At 41.0% G+C, this 24,936-nt stretch overlaps 1 protein-coding gene and 1 non-coding gene across 2 annotated transcripts in view; both read left to right on the plus strand.

The window, feature by feature from the left end:
• The window catches only part of PEX5L (peroxisomal biogenesis factor 5 like), a 220,784-nt gene that overhangs the window by 151,454 nt on the left and 44,394 nt on the right, over positions 1 to 24,936 (plus strand). The window lies entirely within an intron of this gene.
• Positions 18,106 to 18,177, plus strand: TRNAC-ACA (transfer RNA cysteine (anticodon ACA)). The gene has a single exon. It is a non-coding gene; the product is annotated as a tRNA-Cys (tRNA).

The following is a 24,936-nucleotide window of genomic DNA, read 5'->3' on the forward strand; positions in this document are numbered from 1 at the left end:
AAATGTCCTTGTCCACTCCTACTTTGAATGTGTTTTAGGAAGTCTTTAAAAGTGAAGTCGCTCAGTCATGTCCAACTCTTTGCAACCCCATAGACTGTAGTGTACCAGGCTCATCTGTCCATGGGATTTTCCAGGCAATAGTACTGGAGTGGATTTCCATTTCCTTCTCCAGGGAAAATACACTATTAGCACCCAGTAAAGTCTACTACTACTACTACTAAGTCGCGTCAGTCATGTCCGACTCTGTGCGACCCCATAGACGGCAGCCCACCAGGCTCCTCCATCCCTGGGATTCTCCAGGCAAGAACACTGGAGTGGGTTGCCATTTCCTTCTTCAATGCATGAAAGTGAAGAGTGAAAGTGAAGTCGCTCAGTTGTGTCCAACTCTTCGTGACCCCATGAACTGCAGCCTACCAGGCTCCTCCATCCATGGGATTTTCCAGGCAAGAGTACTAGAATGGGTTGCCATTGCCTTCTCCTGTTTGAAAGATTTCGATGATTCCTATGGAATCTGGTCCCATCACTTCATGGCAAACACATGGGGAAACAATAAAAACAGTGACAGACTTTATTTTCTTGGGCTCTGAAATCACTGCAGATAGTGACTGCAGCCGTGAAATTAAAAGACACTTGCTCCTTGAAAGAGAATCTATGACCAACCTAGACAGCATATTAAAAAGCAGAGACATTACCAACAAAGGTCCGTCTAGTCAAAACTATGGTTTTTCCAGTAGTCATGTATGGATGTGAGAGTTGGACCATAAAGAAGGCTGAGCACTAAAGAATTGATGCTTTTGAACTCTGTGGTGTTGGAGAAGACTCTTGAAAGTCCCTTGGGATGCAAGGAGATCAAACCAGTCAATCTAAAGGAAATCAGTCCTGAATAGTCATTGGAAGGACAGATGCTGAAGCTGAAACTCCAATACTTTGGCCACCTGATGCAAAGAACTGACTCATTGGAAAAGACCTGATGCTGGGAAAGATTGAAGTCAGGAGGAGAAGGGGATGACAGAAGATGAGATGGTTGGATGGCATCACCAATTTGATGGACATGAGCTTAAACAAGCTCCAGAAGTTGGTGATGGCTGTGGAGGCCGGGCATATTGCAGTCCATGGGGTCCCAAAGAATCAGACACAACTGAGCAACTGAATTGAACTGAATTTAAATACATTTAATCATTATATTTCTTACCATCTGGACAGTAAATAGGCTCTGGGGACTTCCCCGTATGAAAACAGAGCATGTTTATAGTTTATTGTCATTAAACACTTAGCTAAAATGTGGGACTACAATTATCTCTGAAAACAACCTTTTAATTATTCAAATGTCATGACAGCACAGCTTAGATACAACAATTGACCTTTGCATTTCTCTTGAGTCAGCAATGTTCTTCAGATTCTGAATATCCTTTTTAAAAATTACAAGCTCCATCTCCAAGAAAAAAAGAAAAGCCCCTAATACAGTTTCGTCCTTACAGAATTTAAGCAGGGTTGTTTGTGCTCAGCTGGTTAGCAGCATCCACCTCTTTGGACATTTAAAAGTAGATGTAGTTTTATAAAAACATAAAAGTGTTTTTATAAAATAATAATAATGTCACCTAATTCTGATATAACTTCAGTTTACATAAAAATTTCCCCTAAATTTGGAAATGAAAAAAAGGTCATTTGATTTGGTTGACATCACACCCCTAAGGGCTTCCCAGGTGGCTCTAGTGGTAAAGAACCTGCCTCCCAATGCAGGAGATGAAAGAGACATGGGTTAGATCCCTGGGTTGGGAAGATCCCCTGGAGGAGGGCATGGCAACTCCCTCCAGTATTCTTGCCTGGAGAATCACATGGACAGAGGAGCCTGGCGGGCTACAGTCCATAGCGTCACACAGAGTTGGACACAACTGAAGCAACTTAGCACTCACATACGCACAACCCTGAAGAGTGGTGGCACCAGGACAAGAGTCCACATCTTCTGACTACTGGTCCAGAATGCGTTTTAACACCCAAAACAACAACTTCCAAGTGACTGAGTTCCTTGAGGTCAAGAACTGTCTTTTTCTGCTTTGTAATTTAAGAACTAAGTACAGATCTATAATCTGGGGTTTCAGTTCAGTTCAGTCGCTCAGTTGTGTCTGACTCTTTGTGACCACATGGACTGCAGCATGCCAGGCCTCCCTGTCCATCACCAACTCCGGAGTTTACTCAAACTCATGTCCATTGAATTGGTGATGCCATCCAAACATCTCATCCTCTGTTGTCCCCTTCTCCTCCTTACTTCAATCTTTCCCAAGATCAAGGTCTTTTCAAATGTGTCAGTTCTTCGCATCAGGTGGCCAAAGTATTGGAGTTTCGTCTTCAGCATCAGTCCTTCCAATGAATATTCATTGAATAATGAATATTGAATTGAAATAATATTCCAATGAATATTATTTCCTTTAGGATGGACTGGTTGGATCTCCTTGCAGTCCAAGGGACTCTCAAGAGTCTTCTCCAACACCACAGAGTTCAAAAGCATCAATTCTTCGGCTCTCAGCTTTCTTTGTAGTCCAAATTTCACATCCATACATGACTACTGGAAAAACCATACCTTTGACTAGTTGGACCTTTGTTGGTAAAGTAATGTCTCTGCTTTTTAATATGCTGTCTAGGTTGGTCATAACTTTTCTTCCAAGGGGCAAGTGTCTTTTTAATTTCGTGACTGCAGTCACCATCTGCAGTGATTTTGGAGCCAAAAAAAAAATAAACTCTCTCACTGTTTCCACTGTTTCCCCATCCATTTGTCATGAAGTGTTGGGACTAGATGCCGTGATCTTACTTTTCCAAATGTTGAGTTTTAAGCCAACTTTCTCACTCTCCTCTTTCACTTTCATCAAGAGCCTCTTTAGTTCTTTGCTTTCTTCCATAAGGGTGGTGTCATCTGCATATCTGAGGTTATAGATATTTCTCCCAGTAATCTTGATTCCAGCTTGTGCTTCATCCAGCCCAGTGTTTCTCATGATGTACTCTGCATAGAAATTAAATAAACAGGGTGACAATATACAGACTTGACATACTCCTTTCCCTGTTTGGAACCAGTCTGTTGTTCCATGACCAGTTCTAACTGTTGCTTTCTGACCTGCATACAGATTTCTCAAGAGGCCGGTCAGGTGGTCTGGTATTCCCATCTCTTGAAGAATTTTCCAGAGTTTGTTATGGTCCACACAGTCAAGGGCTTTGGCATAGTCAATAAAACAGAAGTAGATATTTTTCTGGAACTCTCTTGCTTTTTCAATGATCCAACAGATGTTGGCAATTTGATCTCTAGTTCCTCTGCCTTTTCTGAATACAGCTGAACATCTAGAAGTTCACAGTTCATGTACTGTTGAAGCCTGGCTTGGAGAATTTTGAGCATTACTTTACTAGCGTGTGAGATGAATGCAATTATATGGCAGTTTGAACATTCTTTGGCTTTGCCCTTCTTTGGGATTGGAATGAAAACTGACCTTTTCCAGTCCTGTGGCCACTGCTGAGTTTTCCAAATTTGCTGGCATATTGAGTGCAGCACTTTTAGGATTTGAAATAGGTCAACTGGAATTCCATCACCTCCACTAGCTCTAATAATGTTCAATTTGTTCAAGCTACCCAATCTATTCTCTGCCTGGTTTCCAATAGATGGACTTTTCAGTTAGTCTTTTTAAGGACCTGCCAAGAAAATATATTATTGCACCCGGAGTCTAAGAAATCATTTCAAAATGAGAAATAGTAATTTGCTACCACTGGGCATCCTCAGCAGCAGCTGTGAAGTCAGTCTGCCCGTGGCCTACATGGTGCCTTTGTGGCCACAGTGATTTTGCTCCTGGGAGCTCTTCAACGGATGCTCAAAGGTGTCCCTCACAGTGTTGTGTTCCCAGCGAGTGACAGATTAGAAGGGCACAGCATCCTGTTCCTATGACAGAGGAGCTGGCCTCTCGCTGGTAGCCCATCTTCATGCCCTTGGGATGGGCTGGCAGGAAGGGGGTTAGCTGTTAGGAGTTTTGGAACTGCATCTCAGAGTGTTAATCTAGAGAAACCTCTCTCCCTGCTTACATAGTTCTATACAGATATAAAAACATAACATTATATATATTAATCACATAAATACATACTGATGTTTTATCTATGTGATTTATATAAGGTTTTCATGAAAATTGTGATAGTTATTTAACAGGTCATATTTAATTACCTGTTATCCATGTTTTAAGTTTCCATAATAAAACTTTTTAAAAAATCATTTTAAAAAGAGTCATCGTTCTTTGAACATGAATTATAAGAGGACACAGGACGTTGGACATCTCACCTGTTATTTCTGGATTACCCTAATGATTAAGTAGAAAAATACAGACTAGAGGCAGGAAGACCACTATTCAAATCTCAGTTCTGCAGTCTGAGCCATTTTCCTTGGGCAAATTGTTTAATCTCTGTGACATCAGCTTCCTCATTTATAAAAATGGAAATAATGCACATAAGCCCATTTGAGTAATTAAATGAAATAGGATGTAAGAAATCGTACATCTCAATGAGTTAGGTAACCCATTCATTCACAAATGGTATTTGTTGAACATGTATTAGGCACTAGGTCTCTTAGCTTGCATTTAAATTAGTGGCAGATCTTGATACGGTGAGAGTAAAAAAATTGTATTTTCTACTGCCCATTCGAACCTCATTTGTGAGCTAGCCTTTGACAAATCATAGGTTGGGCCCTTGTATTAGAGTCCTACAGCTTTTGAAACAAAGCACCACTGGCATGCTTAAAACAAAATAACTTTATTGTCTGACAGCCCCCGAAGCTACAATTCTGAAGTCAAGTTGCTGGCAGGGCAACAACCCCCCAACCACCACTACCGGAGCCTCTAGGGTGGATCCTTCCTTGCCTCTTCCATTTACTGGTAGCCCCAGATGTTCCTTGGCTTATGGCTGCATAACTTCAATCTCTCCTCCAATATCACATGGCCGTCCTTGTTCTGTGTCCAAATTCCCTTCTTCTTATAGGGACACCAGTGATATCGGATTAAAGGCCCACCCTAAGAAGCTCATCTGAACTTGATTACATCTGTGAAGACCCATTTTCAAGTAAGATCACATTCATAGACACCAGATGTTAGGACTTCACCCTGTCTTTTAGGGGAACACAATTCAACCTGGAAGAGTCCCATAGGTTTTTCCACTCTCTAAGATGACAAAAAGTCCTCCAGACATTTTTGTTCTCAAGCTGAGACATCTTTTCTGCTGTAATAATTACACACCTCCTTCCATAGTCACAGTTCAGAGCTCCTTGCCTCCCCAAGCTGGGAGCACCTTTAGGCCTGAAGTTCCTGCTAAGAGTAGCCAACTGCAGTTCCAATAAAAAGGTCACCAATCCTCAACCTTCTAGGAAGGCCTCTTGGGTGGAATTCAAAATAGCTCAGATTGGCTTGCCCTTTGGTGGCTCAGACCTGGTTGTGAGAAACACACATCCTTGACCATTCACTTTGTGGAAATGCTATCCCCAGCCCTTTCAACATTAGCCCATTTATAAGGATTACAGGCTGAATACTGGGAGATATATATTGTATATTTATACATAACCATTCTCTTTGCACGTCAGCACCTTTTATTTCATTCCTTTTCCTGGAACCAGAGCCAAAACTTAGACTGAAAAAGTCTCACTTTAACATTCCATTGCAGTTTTCTTCATTTCTGATAGAAAAGCAGTCAAGTGCGGTATCAATGACCTTGTATTTCTAAACAGAATGAGCTTGGTTTGTCTCAGAAAATTAAGTGACAAGAGACAAGCAGATGGGCTCTGTTGTGCTCTTTCATCCAACCAAGATAATATTTGCCAAGCAACAGCCTTGATGGATCCTTTACGCTGAGGATAGGTCAGCACTGCGGAGCAGGATGCGGGAAACAAGGTTGTATTAATGAAAAAAGGTGTGAGAAGGAATTAGGAGACAGGGTCTGGCCCTGGGTCCATTATTAACTAGCTGGTAACCTTGCAGAAGTCACTCATGAAGGTCAAATAAGTTAATGCACTTGAAAGCTCTCTAAAAATTATACATATTCAAGGTGACAATCTGTGGCTTTTAGTAAGAAGTAATATAGTTTTGTCACTAAACTCTCTTATTTCTTCACATAGAACATCTCTGATTCAGTCTTTTCTTCCCTGTTCCCATTGCAGTCAGCCTGGTCTCAAGTCAAACCACTGTAGTAACCTCCTAATGTGCATCTCTTCCCCCCTCTCCACCCCCATTTTATCCCCTAAGGGAATGTTCCTAAGGCCTCTTCCTTCCTGTTGTAATGCTCAGATCCTGTGAAACAATAAACAGGAAAAGAAAATATGGCTGTTCTTTTCCCTATCCCACTCCCATCCTTAGGCCTTGGCTATGATTCAACTAAGGTATTTGGCTTAACAGTTAAAGATGAGAAAAGATAAACAAGTAAATAAGTGAGTGGCAGGGGGGCGGTGGGGAATAGGTGTAACTGTATTACATTGAGGGAAAACAACCAGTTAAGTGAAAACGGAAATTTTTCAGCTACTTCATGGTTTCAGTAACTCCACAAACACTCTGAAGAAGATGTATTTACCATTACAGCATATGAATGTGTGTGTGTGTGTGTGTGTTTATTCTCACTCGCTCTCAATCCATGGCCATTTGGCTTCCATCCGTATTCCATGGATGTTGCTCTGGACAACATCACATCTCCATTACTGTCCATGCTCATAGATGTTCTTCGGCCTAATTTAACCTCTCTGCAACATTTGACATTGTTAAACACTTCCTTTTTAAGGGTTCTCTTCTTTTGGATTTTCTAAACCCAGATTTTCTCTCCCTCTCAAGTGAGTTCTTCATCCTCTGCCTATTCCTTGCTGCTGATGTTCTGAGTGCAGCCCCAGGCAGCCTGTTCTCTCCTGACACCTCTCACTGGAATCCCTTCCTGTGATTCCAGTCACCACTCATCACTCACCACTCAAGTGCTGACTCCAAAATCCACATTTCTGCCTCTGACTGTCCTCCTAAGACCAAATCCATATAGCCCACATCCTACTCAGCTTCTGTGCTCCATCATACCAAAGACACCTTAAACTGCACAGCAGATCCGAGCTCTTCACTGTAACCCCAGTTCACATTTTCTGCTCTCTAAGGAATAGAATCCCTCAAGCGAAAAACCTCATATCTTTCTGTCTCATTCTGTCTCTCTCTGCCTCTCTCTCTCTCTCTCTCACTTATACACATCTATCTCTCCTCCAACATCTAATCAAAAACCTAGTTTTGTTGATTCTACTAAATATCTCTCAAATATATCCTTTTCTCTACCTCTACTGCCAACATACTGTCATCACCATCATTTTCTTATATAGACATCTATCGTAGCCTTGTGACTGGTCTCCTTGGCTCCAGAGTGGAGAATGGAATGCTCCCATTATTCCATCCTCATCATTCCAGCCAAATAATCTTTCTAAAACACAGATCTGATTAATGACTTCCCACTTACAGAATAAAGTTCAAACTCATGGACCTATCTTAATAAGGTCCTTTATGATGGGGGCCATTCTTGACTTTACATCTTCAACTCTGTCGTCCACCTTGATGTCTACACGGCACCATAGTACGTTGTCAGTTCCTAGAAGAGGCCATCTTCTAGTAATCTAGTAATCTTCCTAGCCTTTGCACGTGCTATTTCTCCCATCAGAAATGTTCTCTCCTCACCTCATTACCTGGCTAACTTCTGTTCACTCTTAGGGTCTCAATTGGCTTTCATGGCTTCCAGGAAGATCTCTCAAGTCTAGGTTGGGTTCAGTTAGTTCAGTTCAGTTGCTCAGTCATGTCTGACTCTTTGCGACCCCATGAATCGCAGCATGCCAGGCCTCCCTGTCCATCATCAACTCCCGGAGTTCACTCAGACTCACATCCATCGAGTCAGTGATGCCATCCAGCCATCTCATCCTCTGTCATCCCCTTCTCCTCCTGCCCCCAATCCCTCCCAGCATCAGAGTCTTTTCCAATGAGTCAACTCTTCACATGAGGTGGCCAAAGTACTGGAGTTTCAGCTTTAGCATCAGTCCTTCCAAAGAACACCCAGGACTGATCTCCTCTAGAATGGACTGGTTGGATCTCCTTGCAATCCAAGGGACTCTCAAGAGTCTTCTCCAACACCACAGTTCAAAAGCATCAATTCTTCAGCACTCAGCTTTCTTCACAGTCCAACTCTCACATCCATACATGACCACAGGAAAAACCATAGCCTTGACTAGACAGACCTTTGTTGGCAAAGTAATGTCTCTGCTTTTGAATATGCTATCTAGGTTGGTCATAACTTTCCTTCCAAGGAGTAAGCATCTTTTAATTTCATGGCTGCAGTCACCAGGTGCAATGATTCTGGAGCCCAAAAAATAAAGTCTGACACTGTTTCCACTGTTTACCCATCTGTTTCCCAACCTCTTTATTCCTAGAACACCTTCCCTCCCTCATCTTCAGCACTGTGTTGCATTTATCTGAGCCCCACCAGACTACTCACAGTGGCAGGATCCACATGTCCCTTGTCCACCACTGTACCCTATTGACTAGAACACTGCCTGTCTCAGGGTAGGCTTGTCACAAGTTTTGCTGACTGAGTGAAGAAAATGTGTAAGTATATAATAAACCAGTCCATCCTAAAGGAGATCAGTCCTGGGTGTTCGTTGGAAGGACTGGTGTTGAAGCCGAAACTCCAATACTTTGGCCACCTGATGCAAAGACCTGACTCATTTGAAAAGACCCTGATGCTGGGAAACATCGAGGAGAAGGGGACAACAGAGGATGAGATGGCTGGATGGCATCACCGACTCAACGGACATGGGTTTGGGTGGACTCCAGGAGTTGGTGATGGACAGGGAGGCCTGGAGTACTGCGGTTCATGGGGTCGCAAAGAGTCGTACACGACTGAGCAACTGAACTGAACTGATATAATAAATTACTCTGAGAAGATGCCACTCCTCAAATCTTGTGAATTACCTCAATGGAAGGGGTTCTCTGTGAAAAATAATCCATTTTATATAAAGATATTAGAAAAGCAATTCTATCTTGTATTAAAATGCTATTTCCTTTTTAAAATATTGTGCCTAACCTTTCAAAATGTGTTCCTAATTAGGTAATAGCTCCTGAGAACAATGCAAGCATTATCATTTGTTAAAGTCCAACAAGTCTTGCCAGACAGTCTAAAAGCTGCCCATCAAGGAATGTCACTCCATCCATAACCTCCTCTGTTGGTTCTGTAGGAAGGAGTGCTCCAGTGGCAGACTTTCTCCTCGGCCTATAGAGTCTCTGGCGTGGCATTTTACTGGTTTCTCTTCTGTGCTTTGACACTTGGAATGAGGCTGCTGCTGCCACAAAGTTAGATCCAATGCCTAGTATCCTTGGCAGAGAAAATATTTCTCCAGTTCTATCCAAATTTATCCTCACAGGCCAATAAATCAGTATACAAGGAGAATGTGTGGTAATTTTGACCATCTGGAATTTTTTTTAAGGCACCAGTGCTTATGGCAAACTGCCCAGTCCACAGTAGCTGTAAACAGCTGGATCTTAGCTCAGGGGCATGAGCACAGTCCCCTCACCACATAACAGCACCACCATGATCTAGGGCAGGAGAGCTCCTTCTTCAAAATCTTTGCTTTGCCAGTTAATTTCAAAGAAAGCAGCTTCTGCCATTGTCCTTCCCATTATCCTCATAAGATAACAAACTGGATCTAGACTCTGTCAAGCATTGTAACAATGACGGTAGTCAAAAGGAAAAATGAGAAAAGCAAAATATCAGTACAATACGATCAGTACAGTTATGAGTGAATTTTTAATCTGCCTTTTCCTGTCAAAATGATAGACTCTTTTAACCTTAAGTTGATCAGAAGCTTTGAGAGAAAAGTGAAAAGGGAATAACTTTTTCCCCGTGTGTGCCTGTCTCTGGGACCCTTCTAAATCCCACTGTCCTGCCCAGGCCCACTCTTTGGAGACCTGGAAGAGCCAGGAGGTAGTTGTCACCTCTAGTGTGTGTCCATGTGTCCGGCCTGAAAAGGCAATCATGGATTAACCATTCTCGCAGGAGCTGAGCAATCAGAGCAGAGAGTCATCTTTCCCATCTTGAGTCAAAAGGCAGGATTCCTGTCCCAAAGGCGAATTATCCTCCCATGAGGAGGAGGGAGAATAACAATACTTTGCTTTAAAAATAACGTTAAGACTGTGGCAAGTCAGAGTGCGTTTCTGTGTGCAGCAGTGAACATGCTGTTAGTGTGGCCAGAGTCTCCTGCCTGAAGCTTGCCTGAGCCAGCACGGGTGGGATTCACATGGGGAGAGAATAAAGGAGTAGCCTTACCAGGAAAAACAAACATCCCAGGGGATAAAAGCAAACAATTTAGGACTTCCCTGGTAGTCCAGTGGCTAAGACTTTGTGCTCCCAATGCAGGGGTCCTGGGTTTGATCCCTGGTTAGGGAACTAGATCCCACGTGTCACAATTAAACAGTTTGCATGCCACAACTAGAAAAAAAGATCCTACATGCTGCACCTAAGACCCAGTGCAGCCAAATAAACCATTAAAAAAAAAGAACAAGGTAAAGCAAAAAAAAAAAAAGACTGTTTTTTATTTTTCCCTTAAATAGCCTGACAGGATGGGAGAGATGGTGATTTTCACCATTAAAAGCAGTATATTAAGTATAGCTAATAAAATTCTTTACCACCAGGAAAAATTGTTATTAAGGAACTGCTCCTAAACCAGCCCCACTGGTGGCCTTGCCCTGCAGCCAAGGAAGGATTGGAGGGAAGGAACAGTTTGCGTGTCCAGCCATCCTAAGGTTGCTCTAGTTGTAGTTTGAAGTGCAGCCTGGCATGAGCTCTATGTTCTGAACGCAGTGTTTTACATTCATCATGTCACGCAGGGCTCACAGCAATCCTATCCAGCAAGTGTTATTCCCATTTCAATGTGGATAACTGAGACAAAGAGAGATTCAGTGAGGTACTCAAGGTCACACCACAATTCAGTGGTACAATTGGGATTCTGACCACATCTAACTCCAAAACTCCTGCTTTTAATTGCTATTCCAAACCTAGAGAATGTTTGCATGTCTTACAGACCCTGAGTCAACCACAGAATTTAAAAATTGTTGGTCACCAGAAAATTATTCCTTTAACAAAGATTTTCTCTTATTGTGGTTAAAGGCAACAACAATAAGGAAAACCAAAAGATTGGGGGAGGAAAGTCAGGAACTACCCAGACATCCCACTGTACTAATAAATTAACTATTTCCATTTTTTCATGTTTCTTCCAGTCTTTGTCCAATCTGTATACATAATTATGCATAGTTTCAAATGACATTTTAAATAACTAGTTAGTATTGAGGTGATACATGCATCAAATAATCTGTCTCCTCAAAAACATATAGAAATTATTTTAATTCTTCCCTCCACATTTTGGGTTTCATTTCCCTTTCTGGAACTGCAGCAACAAAATCTTGAGTAATTCTGATTTCACACAGCATATGTGAGAATCAGAGAACCTGCTGGCTAATTGGAGATGAGTCTCCACTGGAAACAATCACATAAAGACAATATGTGGTAAATTCCTTTCCCTGATAGCTTCTTAGGATACACCAAATTAATCCCACCAATGAGCACTGTTTCAGATGCTCATGCTCTGGGTCTCTGTATCAGCATTTTCCCAACTATGTTCTGGAAAACCCTAACACCACACACACATGCAGAGTTTCAAGGTAATTATGTTTAGGGCTCACTGCTTGTATTAACCCTCTTCAGATCAGATCAGATCAGATCAGTCGCTCAGTCGTGTCCGACTCTTTGCGACCCCATGAATCGCAGCACGCCAGGCCTCCCTGTCCATCACCAACTCCCAGAGTTCACTCAGACTCACATCCATCGAGTCAGTGATGCCATCCAGCCATCTCATCCTCTGTCATCGCCTTCTCCTCCTGCCTCCAGTCCGTCCCAGCATCAGAGTCTTTTCCAATGAGTCAACTCTTCGCATGAGGTGGCCAAAGTACTGGAGTTTCAGCTTTAGCATCATTCCTTCCAAAGAAATCCCAGGGCTGATCTCCTTCAGAATGGACTGGTTGGATCTCCTTGCAGTCCAAGGGACTCTCAAGAGTCTTCTCCAACACCACAGTTCAAAACCATCAATTCTTCGGCACTCAGCCTTCTTTACAGTCCAACTCTCACATCCGTACATGACCACTGGAAAAACCATAGCCTTGACTAGACGAACCTTTATTGGCAAAGTAATGTCTCTGCTTTGAATATGCTATCTAGGTTGGTCATAACTTTCCTTCCAAGGAGTAAGCGTCTTTTAATTTCATGGCTGCAGTCACCATCTGCAGTGATTTTGGAGCCCAGAAAAATAAAGTCTGACACTGTTTCCACTGTTTCCCCATCTATTTCCCTCTTAGAGAGTTTAAATGATCATTAGCATGTGAAGCAGAGAAGGCAATGGCACCCCTACTCCAGTACTCCTGCCTGGAAAATCCCATGGATGGAGGAGCCTGGTGGGCTGCAGTCCGTGGGGTCACAAAGAGTTGGACACGACTGAGCAACTTCACTTTCACTTTTCACTTTCATGCACTGGAGAAGGAAATGGCAACCCACTCCAGTGTTCTTGCCTGGAGAATCCCAGGGATGGGGGAGCCTAGTCGGCTGCCGTCTATGGGGTCGCACAAAGTCGGACACAACTGAGGCGACTTAGCAGTAGCAATATGTATCTATTAATCCCAAATTCCTAATTTATCCCTGCCCCTCTTTCCCCTTTAGAAACCATAAGTTAGTTTTCTGTGTCTCTGAGTACATTATCTGTTTGGTAAGTAAGTTCATTTGTATCTTTTTTTTATATTCCACATATAAGTAATATCACATGATATTTGTTTTTCTCTGACTTACTTCACTTAGTATAATAATCTCTAGGTCCTTTCGGGTTACTGCAAATGGCAATATTTCATTCTTTTTTATGGGTAATTAGTATTCCATTTCAGAGAAGGCAATGACCACCAACTCCAGGACTCTTGCCTGGAAAATCCCAGGGATGGCGGAGCCTGGTGGGCTGCCATCTATGGGGTCGCACAGAGTTGGACACAACTGAAGCGACTTAGCAGCAGCAGCAGCAGCAGCAGTATTCCATTGTGTGTGTGTGTGTGTGTGTGTGTGTGTGAGAGAGAGAGAGATAGAAAATATACCACATCTTTTTCTTCTATTCCTCTGTTGATGAACATTTAGGTTTCTTTCATGTCTTGGCTATTGTAAATAGTGCTACTATGAACATTGAGGTGCATGTATCTTTTCTAATTAGAGTTTTGTCTTTTCTGTATATATACTCAGGAATGAGATTACTAGATCATATGGTAACTCTATTTTTGTAGTTTTTTAAGAAACCACCATACTTTTCTCCTTAATGACTGCACCAATTTAATTCCCACCAAGTGTGTAGGAGGGTTCCTGTTTCTCCACACCCTCTCCAGCATTTATTATTTATAGACTTTCTGATGATGGCCTTTCTGACCAATGTGAGGTAATATTACAGATTTTTTTTTTTGGTTGCTTTTTTTCACATATCTCTAGTAATTAGTGGTGTTGAGCATTTTTTTTCATGTGCATGTTGATCATCTGGATGTCTTCTTTGCATAAATGTCTATTTAGGGCATCTGCCCATTTTTTGATTGGATTGTTTGTTTATATATTAAGATGTATAAGCTGTTTGTATATTGTGAAGATTAAGTCCTTGTCAGTTGCATTGTTCACAAATATTTTCTCCTTGTCTGTAGGTTGTCTTTTCATTTTGTGTATGGTTTCCTTTGTAATGCAAAAGCTTATAAGTTGATTAGGTCCCATTTGGTTTTTTGCTTTTTGTTCTGTTACTTTAGAAGATGGATCTAAAAAAAACTACTGCTGTGATTTATGTCATTGAGTGTTCTGCCTATGTTTTCTTCTAGGAGTTTTATGGTATCTGGTCTTAAGTTTTGGTCTTAGTCCATTTGGGCCTTATTTTTGTGTGGGGTTAGAAAATGTCCTAATTTCATTCTTTTACATGTGGCTGTCCAGTTTTCCCAGCACTACACACTGTATTCTCTCCACTGTACATTCTTGACGTCTTCCTCACAGATTAATTGACCATAAATGTGTGGGTTTATTTCTGGGCTCTCTATCCTAGTTCCATGTTTTTGTGCTAGTAGCAGACAGTTTTGTTTACTGTAGCTTTGTAGTATAGTCTGAAGTCAAGGAGTGTTATTTCTCCAGCTCTGTTCTTTCTCAAGATTGCTTTGGCTATTTGGGATCTTTCATTTTTCCATACAAATTTTAAATTTATTTGTTCTAATTCTGTAAAAAATGCCATTGGTAATTTGATAAAGATTGCATTGAATCTATGGATTGTGTTGAGTATTTTAACAATACCAATTTTTCCAATCCAAGTACATGGTATATCTTTCCATCTGTGTGTTGTCTTCAATTTCCTTCATCAACATCTTCTAGTTTTCTGAGTACAAGTCTATTGCCTCTTTAGGTACTTTTATTCCTAGGTATTTTAATCTTTCTGATGCAATGGTAAATGGGATTGTTTCCTTAATTCCTCTTTCTGATAGTTCATCATTAATGTATAGAAATGCAACAGATTTTTGTATGTTAATTTTGTACCTACAACTTTATCGAATTCATTGATAAGATCTCATAATTTTCTGGTGGTGTCTTTAGGATTGTCTTTGTATAGTATCGAGGAGGGCATGGCAACCTACTCCAATACTCTTGTCCGGAGAACTCCTTGGACAGAGGAGCCTGGCAGGCTACAGTCCATAGGGTCGCACAGAGTTGGACTCCACTGAAGCGACTAAGTAGCAGCAGCCTGTATAGTATCATGTAATCTGCAAACAGTGACAGATTGACTTCTTTTGCAGTTTGAATTTCTCTTATTTCATTTTCTTCTCTGGTTGCTATGACTAGGCCTTCCAAAACTATGTTGAATAATTCCTGATCTTGCATGTGGGCATGTGTGCTCAGTTGCTAAGTTGTGTCTGACTCGTTGTGACCCCATGGACTGTAGACCACCAAGCTTCACAGTCCATGGGATTTCCAGGCAAGAATACTGTAGTGGGTTGCCATTCCCTTCTCTGGGGCATTTTCCCAACCAAGGGTTCAAACCCACATCTCCTGTGTTGCAGGCAGATTCTTTACATCTGAACCACCTGGGAAACCCTATTCCTGATCTTAGAAGAAATGATTTCAGCTTTTCACTGTAGAACATGTTGTTAGCTGTGGATTTGCCATATATGGTCTTTATTTTCTTGAGGCATGTTCCCTCTATGCCTACCTTCTGGAGAGTTTATCATGAATGGATGTTGAACTTCATCAAAAACTTTTTCTGCATCTATTGAGATGATCATATGGTTTTTATTCTTCAGTTTGTTAATGTGTATCATATTTATCAATTTGTAGATATTGAAAAATTCTTGCATCCTTGGGATAAATCCCACTTGATAATGGTGAATGATACTTTTAATGTATTCTTCAGAGTCAGTTTGCTAGTCTTTTGTTGAGGATTTTTGCATCTATATTCATCAGTGACATTAGCCTGTAATTTTCTTTTTTTGTGATATCTTTGGTTGTGATAGCTTTGTCAGGGTGATGGTGGCCCCATAGAATGAGTTTAGAAGTGTTCCTTTTTCTGCAATTTTTGGGAATAGTTCCAGAAATTTCAGTGTTAAGTCTTCTCTAAATGTTTGGTAAAATTCACCTGTGAAACCATCTGGTCCTGGATTTTTTTTGTTGGGAGTTTCTTAATTACTGATTCAATTTCAGTATTTGGAGTTGGTCTGGTCATATTTTCTATTTTTTCCTGGTTCAGTCTTGAGAGATTGTGCTTTTCTGAAAATTTGTTTCTTCTGGGTTATCCATTTTATTGGCTTAGCTGCCCTAAGTAATCTATTATGATGCTTATTATTGGGCTGATGAAAAAGTTCATTGAGATTTTTCCATCTGATGTTACAGAAAACTTGAACTAACTTTTTGGCCAACTGAATATTTCTGTGACATCAGTTGTAACTTCTCCTTTTTCATTTCTGATTTTATTGATTTGGCCTCTCTTTTTTCTTGATGAATTTCACTAAAGGATGGTCAAGTTTACTTTTCTTTTTGAAGAACTAGCTATTATGTTCACCCACAACTATCACAACATTGTTAATCAGCTGTACTCCAATTATGAAATAAAAAGTTGTTTTTTTAAGGCACAAGGGAAAAAAAAGAACTAACTTTTAGTTTCATTGACTTTTTTCTGTTGTTAGTCTCTATTTCATCTATTTCTGCTCTGATCTTTGTGATTTCTCTCCTTTTCCTAACTTTGTATTTTAATTGTTCTTCTTTTCTCTAGTTCCTTTAGGTGTGGTTGTTGTTCAGTCACTAAGTCATGTTAAACTCTTTTGCAACCCCACTATCAGACAGTAACCCACCAAGGTCCTCTGTCCATGGGATTTTCCAGGCAAGCATACTGGAGTGGGTTGCCAGTTCCTTCTCCAGTTCCTTTAGGTATAATAGTAGATTATTTGAGATTTTTATTATTTCCTGAAGTAAGCTTGTATTGCTATAGACTTCCATCTTGGAACTGCTTTTACTGTGTCACATACATTTTTGTTTTCATTTGTCCATGGAATCTCTATTCAGCCCCTGGAATTCTCTAGGCCAGAATATTGGAGCGGGTAGCCTTTCCCTTCTCCAGGGATTCCCAACCTAGGGATTGAACCCAAGTCTCCTGCATTGCAGGTGGATTCTTTACCAGCTGAGCCACAAGAGAAGCCCAATAATACTGGAGTGGGTAGCCTATCCTTTCACCAGAAGATCTTCCCAATGCAGGAATTGAACCTGGGGTCTCCTGCATTGCAGGCAGATTCTTCCCATTGGAGCTATAAGGGAAGCCCTCCTTTAGGTATAATAATAGATTATTTTTCTTATTTCCTGAGGTAAGCTTATATTGCTATAAACTTCCATCTTGGAACTGCTTTTACTGTGTCACATAGGTTTTTGTTTTCATTAGTCTCTAGTATTTTTTATTTTCTCCTTTATTTCTTCAGGGATACATTGGTTGCTTAGTAATTCATTGTTTAGCTTCCATGTATTTGTGTTTTTTGCCATTTTTTTCTAGTCTCATAGTGTTGTGATTGGAAAAGAGCCTTGATATGATTTCAGTTTTCTGAAATTTACTATGGCTTGTTTTGTGGCTTGGCATATGATCTGTCCTGGAGAATGTTCCATGTGCACTTGAAAAGAATGTGTATTCTGCTGTTTTTGAATGGAATGCTCTATAAATATCAGTTAAGTGTATTTGATCTAATGTATCATTAAGACCTGTGTTTCCCTATTGATTTTCTCGATGAATGATTTGTCCATTGATGTAAAGGGGGTGTTAAAGTCTCCTACTATTATTGTGTTACTGTCAATTTCTCCTTCCATATCTGTTACTATTTGCCATATATATGGAAGTGCACCTGTGTTGGATGCATATATGTTTACAATTGTTATATCTTGGATTGATCCCTTGATTATTATGTAATGTCCTTCTTTGACTCTTATAGCCGTCTTTATTTTAAAGTCTATTTGTCTGATATAAATGTTGCTACTGTGGCTTTCTTTTGATTTCCATTTGCATGGAATACCTTTTTCCACGCTCTCACTTTCAGTCTGTCTCCAGATCTCAAGTGAGTCTCTTGTGAGCAATATATGTATATATATACACACATATATATTTTTTATTTATATGTATATATAACTTGTTTGTGTATTCAGCCATTCTGTCTTTTGGTTGGAGCATTAGTCAGTTTACTTTTAAGATAATTATTGATATTTATGTTCTTATTGCCATTTTAAAAATTATTTTGGATTATTTTACAGATCTTTCCTCTTTTGTTTTCTTTGATGCCTATCCTTAGTGTTACATTTGGATTCCTTTTCCTCTTTTGTGTGTATGTCTATTATGGTTTTTTGTTTTCAGTTACCATGAGGTGTTTGAGCAGTCGTATACACACACACACACACACGCACACACGACCGTATTGTTGCTGATCTCTTAATTTCAAATGCATTTTTAAAACCTGCATTTGTATTCCCAGGGCTTCCCTGTTGGCTCAGAGGTTAAAGCATCTGCCTACAATGCAGGAGACCCAGGTTCGATCCCTGGGTTGGGAAGATCCCCTGGAGAAGGAAATGGCAACCCACTCCAGTACTCTTGCCTGGAGAATCCCATGGACAGAGGAGCCTGGTAGACTACAGTCCATGGGGTCGCAAAGAGTTGGACATGACTGAGCAACTTCACTTTTGGAGAAGGCAATGGCACCCCACTCCAGTACTCTTGCCTGGAAAATCCCATGGGCGGAGGAGCCTGGTAGGCTGCAGTCCATGGGATCGGTAGGAGTCGGACACGACTGAGTGACTTCACTTTCACTTTTCACTTTCATGCATTGGAGAAGGAAATGGCAACCCACTCCAGTGTTCTTGCCTGGAGAATCCCAGGGATGGGGGAGCCTGGTGGGCTGCCATCTTTGGGGTCGCACAGAGTTGGACACGACTGAAACGACTTAGCAGTAGCAGCGTTTGTATTCTCCTCCCCTCATGGTTACTGTTTCTAATACTGATTTTGCATCTAATTGTTTTGTGTATCCCTTAACTGCTTATTCTGGATATAGATGATTTTAATACTTTTGTCTTTTAACCTCCCTGCTAGCTTTATGTGTGGGTGATTTTCTTTCTTTTATTGTGTGCTTGCCTTTTACCAGTGAAATTTTTCATTTCATAGTTTCCTTGTTTCTAGTTGAGACTTTTTCTTTTTCATGTAGAGAAGTTCTTTTAACGTTTGTTGTAAAACTGGTTTGGTGGCGCTGAATTCATTTAGCTTTTGCTTGTCTATAAAGCTTTTGATTTTTCTGTAAAATCTGAATGAGAGCCTTGCTGGGTAGACTATTCTTGGTTGTAGGTATTGCCCTTTCATCTCTTTAAATATATCATGCCACTCCTTTCTGGCCTGCAGAGTTTCTGCTGAAAAATCAGCTGGTAGCCTGATGGGACTTTCCTTGTGTGTTATTTGTAGCTTTTCTCTTGCTGCATTTAATATTCTTCCCTTATCTTTAATTATTGTAATTTTGATTACAGTGTGTCTTGGTGTGTTCTCTCTGGGTTTATCCTCAGTGGGACTCTGAGTTTCCTGGACTGAGAAGGCTGTTTCCTTTCCCAAGTTAGGGAAGTTTTCAGCCATTATGTCCTAGGTCCTGGTGCACATGAGATTTTGTGTGAGCCCTTTAAGAGTGACGTCTCTTTTTCCTCCAGTCCTGTAGGGCTCCTGCAGTTAAGCCCCACTGGCTTCATAGCCTCATACTTTGGGGGCTTGTCTTCCTGGTGTTGGACTCCCAGGCTGGAGGCCTGACATGGGGCTCAAACTCTCATCCCTGAGGGAAAACTGCTGCAAAATAATTTTTCTGCAGTTTGTGGTTCACCCACCTGGGGCATATGGGATTTGACTATATCGAGAGTATACCCCTCCTACCTATCTTGTTGTAGTCCTTCTTTATGTCTTTAGTTGTAAATCTTTCCTAGTAGGTTCTATTTCATCAATAGTTGTCCTGCAGATAATTGCTATTTTTATATGCTTGGGGGAGGAGGTGAGCTCAGGGTCTTTCTATTCTGCTATCTGGACCACTTTCCTGAAATCCAAGTTTTGATGTGAAATTTCACATCTAGGATGAGGGGGGAGTAAATATGACTCTTGGCTAGGCCTGGCCTATAGGCGACCCATTTGCAACCTCTGGTTTAATCTAAAGTTTCTCAAGCTCATTTTACCACAGAACTCTTTGATCCTAAAACACTTTTTGAGACAATGCTACCACACATTAGCCTGCACAACCCTTCAGGGAAGCACAGTCCTAAGGTCCCTTGTCTACACCAAGTCCTCCTTCCTGCTCCAGTCCTCTGACCTAAAGTATCCAGTTACTCTGGCTGTGTGATACATTTCTCCCGCACTGTGACTTTTGTTATTCAGTCGCTCAGTCATGTCTGAATCTTTGCAACCCCATGGACTGCAACATGCCAGGCTGCCCTGTCCTTCACCATTTCCTGGAGCTTGCTCAAACTCATGTCCATTGAGTCTGTGATGCCCTCCAACCATCCCTTCCTCTGTCATCCCCTTCTGCTCCCGCCTTCAGTCTTTTCCAGTATCAGGGTCATTTCTAATGAGTCAGCTCTTCGCATAGGAGCAAAAGTATTGGAGCTTCAGCTTCAGCATCAGTCCTTCCAAAGAATATTCATTGTCCTTCCAGTGAAAATCAAATTATCAGTATCCATTATATTATAGAAAAAACAAGAGAATTCCAGAAAAGCATGTACAAATACACCTTCCAATAAAAATACAATGATTCCCTTTAGGATTGACTGGTTTGATCTCCTTGCAGTCCCAGGGACTCTCAAGAGTCTTCTCCAACACCACAGTCCAAAAGCATCAACACTTCGGTGCTCAGCCTTCTTTATGGTCCAACTCTCACATCCATACGTGACTACTGGAAAAACCATAGCTTTGACTAGACTGACCTTTGTCAGCAAAGTAATGTCTCTGCTTTTTAATGTGCTATCTAGGTTTGTCACAGCGTTTCTTCCAAGGAGCAGTTATCTTTTAATTTCATGGCTGCAGTCACATGAAAGTGATTTTGGAGCTCAAGAAAATAATGTCTTTCACTGTTTCCATTGTTTCCCCATCTATTTGCCATGAAGTGATGGGACCAGATGCCATGATTTTCATTTTTTTGAATGTTGAGTTTTAAGCCAGCTTTTTCACTCTCCTCTTTCACCTTCATCAAGAAGCTCTTTAGTTCCTATTCACTTTCTGCTACAAGGGTGGTGTCATCTGCCTATCTGAGGTTATTAATAATTATCCTGGCAATCTTGATTCCAGCTTGTGCTTCATCCAGCCTGGCATTTCTCATTATGTATTCTGCATACAAGTTAAATAAACAGTGACAATATACACCCTTGATGTACTCCTTTCCCAATTTTGAACCAGTGCACTGTTCCATGTCCAGTTCTAACTATTGCTTCTTGACCTGCAAACCAGTTTCTCAGGTGGCAGGTAAGGTGATCTGGTATTACCATCTCTTTAAGAATTTTCCACAGTTTGTTGTGATCCACAAGTTAAGGCTTTTGCATAGTAAATGAAGCAAAAGTAGATGTTTTTCTGGAATTATCTTGCTTTTTCTGTGATCCAACAGATACTTGCAATTTGATCTCTGGTTCCTCTGCCTTTTCTAAATCCAGCTTGAACATCTGGAAGTTCTTGGCTCACGAACTGTTGAAGCCTGGCTTGGAGAATTTTGAGCATTACTTTGCTACTGTGTGAGATGAGTGCAGTTGTGGGGTAATTTGAGCATTCTTTAGCATTGCCTTTCTTTGGGATTGGGATGCAAACTGACCTCTTCCGGTCCTGTGGCCACTGCTGAGTTTTTCAAATTTGCTGGCATATTGAGTGGAGCTCTTTCACAGCATCATCTTTTAGGGTTTGAAGTAGCTCAGCTGGATTTCCATCACCTCTACTAGCTTTGTTCGTAGTGATGCTTCCTAAGGCCCACTTGACTTCACACTCCAAGATGTCTGGCTCTAGGTGAGTGATCATACCATCATGATTATCTGGGTCATTAAGATCTTTTTTCTATAGTTCTTCTGTGTTCTTGCCACCTCTTCTTAATATCTTCTGCTTCTGTTAGTCCATACCGTTTCTGCCCTTTATTGTGCCCATCTTTGCATGAAATGTTCCCTTGGTATCTAGTTCTCTTGAAGAGATCTAGTCTTTCCTATGCTATTGTTTTCTTCTATTTCTTTGCATTGTTCACTTAAGAAGTCTTTCTTATCTCTCTTTGCTATTCTTATAACTCTGCATTCTATTGAGTATATTTTTCCTTTTCTCCTTTGCCTTTCATTTCTCTTTTTTTCCCAGCTATGTAAGGCCTCCTCAGACAACCATTTTGCCTTCTTGCGTTTCTTTTTGTTGGAGATGTTTTTGATCACCTCCTACTGTGCAGTGTTACAAACTTCTGACAGTAGTTCTTCAGGCACTCTATCAGATCTAATCCCTTGACTCTATTTATCACTTCCACTGTATAATCATAAGGGATTTGATTTAGGTCATACCTAATGGCCTACTGGTTTTCCCTACTTTCTTCAATTTAAGTCTAAATTTGGCAATAAGGAGTTCATAATCTGAGCCACAGTCAGCTCCTGTTCTTTTTGCTGACTGTATGGAGCTTCTCCATCTTCGGCTGCAAAGAATATAATCAATCTGATTTTGGTATTGACGATCTGATGATGTCCATGTGTAGAGTCGTTTCGTGTTGTTGGAAGAGGATGTTTTCTTTGACCAGTGCATTCCCATGGCAAAACTCTGTTAGCCTTCGCCCTGCTTCATTTTGTACTCCAAGGCCAAATTTGCCTGTTACTTCAGGTGTTTCTTGACTTCCTACTTTTGCATTCCAGTTCCCTATAATGAAAAGGACATCTTTTTTTGGGTGTTAGTTCTAGAAGGTCTTGTAGGTCTTCATAAAACTGTTCAACTTCAGCTTCTTTGGCATTAGTGATTGGGGCATAGACTTGAATTACTGTGATATTGTATGGTTTGCCTTGGAAACAAACACAGATCATTCTGTCATTTTTGAGACTGCACCCAAGTCAGTTAGTCAGTTCAGTTCAGTTGCTCAGTTGTGTCTGACTCTTTGCAGCCCCATGGACTGCAGCACGCCAGGCCTCCCTGTCCATTGCCGACTCCCGGAGTTTACTCAAACTCATGTCCATTGAGTCAGTAATGCCATCCAATCATCTCGTCCTCTGTCATGTCCTTCTCTTCCCACCTTCAGTCTTTCCCAGCATCAGGGTCTTTTCCAATGAGTCAGTTATTCGAATCATGTGGCCATAGGGTTGGAGTTTCAGCTTCAGCATCAGTCCTTCCAATGAATATTCAGGACTAATTTCCTTCAGGATGGACTGGTTGGATCTCCTTGCAGTCCAAGGGACTCTCAAGAGTCTTTTCCAACACCACAGTTCAAAAGCATCAATTCTTCAGCACTCAGATTTCTTTATAGTCCAACTCACATCCATACAGGACTACTGGAAAAAACCATAGCTTTCACTAGATGGACCTTTGTTGGCAAAATAATGGCTCTGCTTTTTAATATGCTGTCTAGGTTGGTCATAACTTTTCTTCCAAGGAGCAAGTGTCTTTTAATTTCATGGCTGCAGTCACCATCTGCACCCAAGTACTACATTTCATACTCTTTTGTTGACTATGAGGGCTACTCCATTTCTTCTAGGGAATTCTTGCCCACAATAATAGATGGAAAACCACTTCAGCATTCTTGCCTTGAGAACCCCATGAACAGTATGAAAAGGCAAAGAGATAGGACACTGAAAGGTAAACTCCCCAGGTCAGTAGGTGCCCAACATACTAATAGAGAAGAGCAGAGAAACAGCTCCAGAAGTAATGCAGAGGCTGAGAAAAAGTGAAAACAACACCCAGTTGTGGATGTGTCTGGTGGTGAGAGTAAAGTCCGATGCTGTAAAGAATACCGAATAGGAACCTGGATTGTTAGGTCCATGAATCAAGGTAATTTGGAAGTGGTCAAACAGGAGATGGTAAGAGTGAAAATCGACATTTTAGGAATCACTGAACTAAAATGGACTGGAATGGGTGAATTTAATATAATTCAGATGTGACTTAAAACAACAATATTAATATTACTCAAAAATCCGTATTTGGATAGGACTCAGAGAGGATGGCTCATCTTTGTTCCACTACATGTTTTGAAGGCTGGTGGCAATGGCAAGGGGTTGGAATCATCTGAAAGCATTCCCACTCACATGTCAGAAGGCTTATACTATTAGCCACCCATGATCTTAGTGTGGTAGATGGCTAAGATACCTATAGGTGGCCTTTTAGGCCTGGGCTTCCAACGTGGCAGCTAGATTCCAAGGGTGAGAGGCTGCAAAGAGAGGGAGACAGGCAGAAGCTGTATGGCCTATTAGGATCTAGCCTTGAAAGTCACACCAGTTCACTTCCATTGCATTCTGTTTGTCAAGGCAAGTGTTCAAAGACAGAGCAACAGACTCCACCACTTAATGGAGTGTGGGAGGAACCAGATATACCACTGGAGCCATTTTTAGAAGATGCAGTCTGCCCTAAAAAGAAAGAATAAAGTACTTCGAATTCTGGATCTTTTATTTACCAATAATAATGTGATTTTGAGCAAGTAATTTGTTTCTTTTTACAGCATCTGTTCACCTTCTCTTGAATTAGTTACCGCTATTTTTATTTTATCATTGGACAGTGAGCTTGAGAATAACATCCACATCTAGGTATTTTGTTTAGTATCACTATGATGCAAGCACAAACATATAGTTTGGGTTTAGTGAATATTTCTCACACCTTACTTTATAAAGCTAGGAGGGAATTTCCCAGTAACTTTCCCCACTTGTAGACATGGCTAAAGGAGAAGAAATCCCTTTGGAACTGAGTCTCATTGCTTGCAATTCACTGTTGTTCTGTGCCTGCCTCAGCCTATCAAATTACCAGTGTTGTCATTGGACTGGCCCTTGTAGTTCTTACTGTGGTTACAAGATGTTCTCAACAATAACCGTCAGGAAACTTTTCAAGAAAAATAAAGGTTTATTACTTACAGGTTCTAGAAATTACATGTCTTTCCTGGGGTACACAGCTGAGTCACCAGTAGAAAGTACACAAGCATGGGCCTGGGGTTCTCCTTTTATTGGGGCTGAGAGTAGGGGCCTAAGGTTTTGAGGGCTCCCTCTTTATTGGCGAATTTAAAATGTAAGAGTGGGATTTAAAGCTCAGGAAGAGAGGAAAAGCAATCCTCCCAAATGGTCAGTTGTCAAAATCAACCAAGAACTCTAAATCAAAGGATT

The sequence above is a fragment of the Bos mutus genome, chromosome 1 (assembly GCF_027580195.1).
Source record: "Bos mutus isolate GX-2022 chromosome 1, NWIPB_WYAK_1.1, whole genome shotgun sequence".
Taxonomy (NCBI): domain Eukaryota; kingdom Metazoa; phylum Chordata; class Mammalia; order Artiodactyla; family Bovidae; genus Bos; species Bos mutus.